The sequence below is a fragment of the Dermacentor albipictus genome, unplaced genomic scaffold, assembly GCF_038994185.2.
Source record: "Dermacentor albipictus isolate Rhodes 1998 colony unplaced genomic scaffold, USDA_Dalb.pri_finalv2 scaffold_15, whole genome shotgun sequence".
NCBI classification, from domain to species: domain Eukaryota; kingdom Metazoa; phylum Arthropoda; class Arachnida; order Ixodida; family Ixodidae; genus Dermacentor; species Dermacentor albipictus.
Genome location: NW_027225569.1, coordinates 1520087 through 1527673, shown reverse-complemented (window position 1 = coordinate 1527673; position 7587 = coordinate 1520087). Strand labels below are relative to the sequence as shown.

General features: G+C 43.9%; 1 long non-coding RNA gene across 1 annotated transcript; it reads right to left on the bottom strand.

Moving 5' to 3' along the window:
- Window positions 1–3339: 3339 nt before the first annotated feature.
- On the bottom strand, window positions 3340–6481 carry LOC135919051 (uncharacterized). Its single transcript, XR_010569866.2, has 3 exons — window positions 6285–6481; window positions 5308–5446; window positions 3340–4307 (listed from the first exon to the last, which is right to left on the bottom strand). It is a non-coding gene; the product is annotated as an uncharacterized lncRNA (long non-coding RNA).
- Window positions 6482–7587: the final 1106 nt, after the last annotated feature.

Below are 7587 nucleotides of genomic sequence, written 5' to 3'. Positions count from 1 at the left end.
TCTCGAAAGCATTCGATCGTGTAGCCCATAGTCACCCGATATCAAAGCTCTCAGCAATTAAACTCAACTCACTAACCCTATCATGGATTCGTAATTTTCTTACTAATCGCAAACAGTTCACTGTTGTTGCTAACTTTTCCTCTGGCCTCTTTGACGTCACCTCTGGTGTACCTCAAGGCAGTTTACTTGGGCCTCTTCTCTTTTTAATTTACATTAACGACTTGCCGAACAATATATAATCTGCTGTACGATTATTATTTCACAGATTTGTTCACACAGTTGGCATAACCTTATCAAACCTGAAAGAAGCATCCTCGACGTCACAACGACTGAACAATCAGTTCAGCTACACCCGAATTTATGGCAACACACAACGCTTTTAATTTTTCAACTTTGCCCCGTGCGGTCCGTTTATGGAACGCACTACCAGATACCATTGCATGCCAATCTAAACACACTGCATTTCGCAATCTGCTAAGCAATCAATATGCCGTTTCAACCGTCTAAACACGTCATGTCTTTTGTAATTTACTTGCATTTTTTTCTACAAGTTAAAGAATTTCAGCGCTCCCAATTTTTTTACAATACTTACTACTGTATAACATGTAAAAACGTTTACAATGTTATTATATTGTTGTTTACCGTTTATTGTTATTGCTCTACATATTGTATTTGCTAATGTATTATTTTCCATGTTCTGTGTGCACTCCTTTCATTATGCTGATGTTTATTTCTTTCCCGATTCCATGCTAATATGTTACCGTATTTCCCCCTTACACTATGCCTTCTCGAAGGCCTGTAAGGTACACGTAAATAAATAAATAAATATTTAGAATGTTTGCAGATGACTGTATAGTATATAAGGTCATCAACAGCGAATCTGACCAACAAGCACTACAATATGATTTGGATTTGATTGCCACATGGTGTGAAAAATGGAAAATGTCACTGAATGAGCAAAAGAGTGTCCACGTCATTTTTACCGGGAAGCGCTCATATGACAGCAATCGTAACACTATAAATAATGCTACTCTTAAAGAAGTGTCAGAATATAAATACTTAGGTGTATTTTTTTCTGCTGATCTAAGGTGGAACAGACACGTTACTCATGTTAGGAACAAGGCTGTCGGAGCATTAGGTTTCTTGAAACGTATCTTTAGTAGCTTGCCACAGAAACTTAGGGAGCAACTGTATTTCATACATGTGCGCAGTACACTAGAGTATGCGTGTGCTTGCTGGGATCCATATACTACAGAACTTGTAGATAAACGAGAAAAAGTGCAGAACAGGGCAGTTCGGTTTGTCCTTGGCAATTATGACAGGATGCTTAGCATGACAGAAAGCAAAAAGGCGTTAAATTGGCATCTTCTCGAACACCGTCGCCGAAACCTCAGATTAAAATTTCTTCATAACATATACCACTCTAATGCGGGGATAGCCAGGTAATTGTATTTTCAGCCGCCCACATGTTTCTCAAAGGCGAGATCACAAATTAAAAATATGTGAGATTCCTTTTGACGCTCTATTGCATGAATTATGAAAAGTCATTTTTTCAGCTTTCATTATTGATTGAATGAGCAAACACGACAGTAATAATAAAGATAAAGCTTTGTGCCAAATATGGCACACCATGAAGATGGCTGAGCGCTCTTGCTGCCATGGGCGGAAAACAAACCTTCACGGACGGTGGTCTTTTTAGTGCGATGTGGGGAATGAAATGAAACAGTTGTTTGCTGCGTTCAGGCACAAATGAGTGTTGCACTTCCTCTATCTTACCGACTTGTTTGTGCAAGGTGGCCGCTTACATCTTTGTTTCTTCTCGTCAAATTCTGGCCAGTGGCCGACTTGGTCAGATCGGTCGTCTTTGGGTGGCATCGCGGCCGCTGGTCCCTGTGCTTTTTTGACTTGAACCTGGAATTCGATGTCCTGACTAGAAGTCCTTCCTGGTCGCTAGTTTGGTAGGCACTTGTTATGCGAGGTAAGGCATTCTGCAAATTCTGCTTTTAAATGAGCCAGCGGTAGTACTTGTCTCCTCCTAAGCTGCTCCTGCACCCTCCTGTACAAGACCCATGCTGTTACTACCAATAAGTCTAGCATAGGCGTAAAAATTCGAAAGTGCCATTTCTTCGACCTCTGATATGTATGCTAAAGTCCAAACAGTGAGTGCAGCAGGTCAACACCACCCATGTGCCTCTTATGGACCTTTACTACGCTGGGGCAATCAATTTCACGAAACACCTTGGCGGAGGTAAACCAGCGCTTAGTCTTTTGGACTGGATCTCTCCCAACAAAGCTCGGCAGAAATGTCACTGCGCGGTTATCGTATCAATGCACACACGATAACTCCACGTCATGTATCGCGTTTGTGAGTGCCTCTGAAGCACCACGTCCTTTACATTTCAGTTCCTTTTCGCTTTTCAGGCGGCTGTTTGGTAGACAATTCGCCCTTACCGTACCGATCGTCAAAATTCCATCTTGTGATAGAGTGACCTGCAACTTCGGGCTATTGAACAGATGGCAGCACGTTACCATATTTTGTATTTCAAGTTCATACTGTGCCAAATATGGCACACACCGATTTCGGTTTCTCTGCTGTAGTTGCAGGCAAAATTGAGAAAACTAGTAACTGCCTTGAATTGACGAGACCAAAAAATATGCAAAAATAATTTTTCTGTGCTTCTGCGGTCGAAATTTTCAGAAAAAAAAAACCAATTGCTCGTGTTTGCCCCCTCCAAGTTTCACGTGGCATCCCAAAATCTACTTCACCTCTGTTTTGCGTATCGCTCAAGAGATGGCAGCACTTGCCCATAATAAGTGCGCATAACTATGAGATTTACTCTGATGGTATCACATTCTCAACTGGGAATCTCACACACGCGAAAAAGAATGGTAACTGGTATGTGCCAAATATGGGACGCCATGCAATAGAAGGTTAAAAGCGACGCTTTCCGCTACTCTTTCTATGCTCGTACTATAAGAGATTGAAATACTCTACCACCTGACACTGTCTGTATTTGTTCAAATGATGATTTCTTCCATGCTTTATGAATGTAATTTTGAGTGTTCATTTATATGAGTTGTACCCTCCCTGCTGTAATGCCTGAATGGCGAAGCATGTACCCAGTGAATAAAATAAAGAAATGTTTCATTGTCATGATTTTGTTTATATTGTGTTATAGCGTAGTTGCACCTTGTTAAGCAGCAATTACGAGCATTATGTGAAATCATGCGTGCAAGAAATGCAATGTTGAAGCAACTCTTGAGTTTAAACAAAGCAGTAGTAAGCATGAGTGTCTGCTATATAAAGAAATCCTGCTCCAAAAAGTGCTTGGCATGTCTCGTTTGTTGCTATACGTTTCAATATGTGCTTTACAGATTGCTTTGAACGACATTTCAGTTGCTGTGCAACTTGTGCTGTGCTTGTGTGTCACACATGAACAGACACCTTCAGCTTTGGAACAATGCATACTGCACAGTAAAATAGGCATCGCAAAGCAATACTCAACTATGCAAGATTGGTTGCCATTCACTTTGGAAATAACCTTTATTTAAAGAAAATTCCCTGGCAAGACAATATTCAAAAGCAAAGTGAACAAAGCAAAGGAGTAACATAATGGCACATGGCTATTTGTCACTGCATGTGTATCTGTCATGCTCAACTTAGACAAATCATGTGCTTTTCACTACCGCAGTATGCAGCATACTACGATTAGCCACATGTGAGCACACGCAATGTGTTATGTTGAAGTGCACGGCCTATTTACTTCATGAAAAGAAAAATAAAACATGTTCCACCAGCACATGTCTCCGCCTCATTTGCCAGCGAATGCGCCGGCGCACACTTTGCAGGTAGGCAATGCGCAAATTTCTGGGCAGCCGAAACACACCAACTATGGATTCGCGCACCGCACGGCCTCATAGAAACAAAGCTCGAGAAGGCTGTACAGGGTGCGCCTGCGGTGGCACCTGTACTTGAAGCGGCACTTGTGCCTGGGCTGGCCGCTGTGCGCTGTCGTCATGTGCACCGTCATCATCTGGGTCGTCTGGCAGAGGCACGCCTGCTGCAAGGCAGAGGTTATGCAGCTCTGCACAAGCTGCAACAATAGTGGCTGCTTTCTGAGGCGAGTAGTGGAGCACCCGATACATCTGCAGGCATCGGAAGTGGCTCTTGACGACTCCTATGCACCGCTCAACGGCATTTCGCATTGATGCGTGTGCCTCATTATAGCGCCCCTCTGCCGTGAGGCGATTTGGGTGACCAGGCACAGGAGTCATGATCCATGGCGCTAGCGGGTACCCAGAGTCCCCTGTAAAGTGTTGCATGTTAGTGAACGAAATGGATACATTAAGGCGCAATGCAAGAACACAGTCTACGCCAGGGCCCTTTTACAACAGGAGCGGGTCTTGGATTTACTGTTGCAATATCTATCAAACATTGACCTTCCCGGAAAGTTGTAAAGAAAGTTCAACTCATTTTAAAGAAATGCCCTATTTCACCTGTTGTCTCGGCTGCAAATCTCTATCTCAGGTTAAGTTGGACATGTAATATGTATTTCATACTCGTGGTTTTCTGCTCCATTCATCCCATTTGCCCCTCCCTAAATGTACATCTTCCACTAAAACTTATTAGCTCTTCTCTCTTCAGAAGTGTTATTTTATAAAACACTTCTACTGTCTACTCTCGAATATGCTGCCAGTATCTGGGATCCTTGCTCTACCTTTCGTACCTCTTCTCATGAAGGTGCCCAAAATCGAGCTACCCGTTTGATCCTTTCTAATCACTCCAGCACCACATGTCGCTGCAACAAAAAAAAAGTCACACACATTGCGACACAAAGCAAAATAGCGCAACTTGCACCATTCTACAATATATACTACACCGATAACTAACGTCGATGCCGAAAGTTTCACGCACACGCTTATTCCTTTGTTCCAAGGACAGTGACCAGAGACCAGGTCCCCGAGTCCATTGTCACCAACCCTTTTCCACCATACTTGAAAACTGCCATTTCGACGTGTTCTGTAGAATTCCACCCCTGCCTGTAGCGCTCCACTTGGCATTCAGTGTATTGAAATTAATAAATTAACAGCATAACATGTCAGCTGTTGTATACATGCTGGTACAAATATCTGCCTTTTAAGAGAGACTTGTTTCTCTCGATAGTCTCTGCAGGTTCATTAGGTACCGCTGCATTCACAACACATTTCTAGCAAATGACGCTTTCTTAAAGTTTGCTAGGATGCAAAACTATTTGACTGTGTATGTTTTACATGTGGAAGAAGCACTGCTACTTCAGGTGCACTTACCAAGCAAGACTTCTCCATGAAGTAACAGGCCACGAGTGAGGCGGCGGCGAAATGTAGAATGCCTCCAGACGAATGAATCGTGGCACGATCCCGGAAACCGTGGGTCAATTTCCAGGATATTCAGCTTCGCGTCGCACACCTCATAAGGGAAAGCAAAGAGAAGGTGTCAGTGCCACTGCAACAAATATGTGGCACAACCTTTTGCTTACAACACTACTTGCCAAGCAGTTACTGTTCAGTCAGTGAACACAATTACAGAAAAGGAGATATCAACATACGCAGTAGGCAGTTGAACTAATGATCAGCATGATAACAATGTCATCTTAACCTACAAATGCAATGTTGGCATGTGTTCACATGCTCATGCATGGCGTGCGGTAACAGCACAATGCGCAAAATAATTACTTTGGTTTCTTCCGTCCATATTGTATAAGATTCTGCTAAAGAGTGAACCTATGTTTTTTTTTTTCAGACAAAGTGCCTATTACAAGCGAAAGAACGTGGAAACAGTATGTGCCGTATTGACAGCTTGAGCAAATGGCTGTCCACACATTCTCATTCTCCCTCACACCATTTTCATTGATGGGATGCTCCTTTTCGCGTTTACAGTCTGTTGGCCACAATGCTTTAGTTTTACGTCGAATAAGAATCACAAGGGCTCGTCTTCTGTTAGGATCGCTCGCAGACGAAGACTCCCTTCACTGCTACGGCGTCTATTCCGGTTTAAGTCGCGCGTAATGTGTTTACATTGTAGCATCGAAAAGGCTATTCAACTGTGATTGGAGAGCACTGAAAAAGTGCGGCCGTGTTCTATGCAAAGATCAAAGTCGTCATTACACATACAACACAAACGCTACTTTCTCTAATAGGAACGCAAGTATTGCCGGCAATTGGTGAAAAATAACGAAACGAAGTTTTTTACAGCGTGCACTCGCGCAAACACATATCGAAAATATTTGTCAATGAACAATACTCACGACCATGCAGTTGAGGGTGTAATACCCTTAACGGCTCCAGTACGATTCCGTTTCGCCGGGGCCGAGCTTCTTAGGGCGAACGATGGCTATCAGACTCCCGTCCACACATCCTAGAACTCCTGGAATTTTTCCACGGCTAGGAAAGCCTTCCTTGACGGCGGCTTTCTGTTGCGTCGTGGATGGGCATCTAACCCATCCTTTTTCCTTGCCCACAACCGTAATGGCCTTGGCGACGGCTGTAATGATCCGGCTGACCGAAGGCTACGACAGTGCAATCGCTTCTTCATTCCCGACGCACTGTTGAAAGCTCCCGGTGGCAAAAAACCGCAGCGCGCACAGCACTTTCATCGTAGTGTCGACACCACGCAATCTTTGAGGTCCGAGATGTCCTTCCAGCTCATCGCAAAGATGTCGCACTATGTCTTTGGAGAGACTAAAATGCCTTCGAAACTCTTCTTCGGCTATGCCGAACGCGTCGCGTCGTTGCCTCTCGTCGCGTCGTTGTCTTTCGGCACTCGCCAGCAGCACAACCAAGGGAGCCGCCATTGCCGTCTCGTCTCGTCTAGGTGCCGGCTCGTCAGCTGGCGCGAGATTAGACGGCAGCCGCGGTTGCCCTAGCAACCCTCGACATCATGCTCGCCCCCGCGCGCGACTCTCAAACGAACCACTTCTCCGCGGTTCCGCTCCTAGCAGGGAACCGGTTCCTTTCCAGAAGATTGGCAACCTATGTGACGTCATCAAAATTTGTCGTCCCGCCCACCAGGGATGACGACATCGAAGCGCCGACCAATGGCAACAGCCGAAAGGAACCGGTTCCCAAAGGAACCGCTACAGAATACGGCCCCTGAATAAGTTTACAATGTTTTATCCATTGGAAGGCATAACTATTCTTCCCCTCTTCTTGCCATAATTTATTCAATTTTTCTCTTTGTGAGCTCTTTAGTTGCTTTTTTTATGAATCTTTGGGCACTGATAAGTGCAATGGGTCTCCATGCTCACTTCCATCTTTTGAAAGTAAGTCCGCCGCATCGTTGCCTTCATTCTTACTGTGTCCTTTCACGTTTGAAAATGTTATGTTTTGTGAATTGTCCTTCAATTTCTTCTTAATCATGAGAATGAATGGGTTGTTATTTTTAGGGTTACAGAATGCCTGTAAAGAAAAAAAAACTGTCCGTGAGAATTTGACATGTCAATGCTGTGTAATTTGTTTGGATATGTTCAACAGCCTTAAGGATTGCCATTGCCTCTCCTTCAAAATTAGACGAATATGACGGCAGCCTAAATTGTTTCGTTGTTATTGATT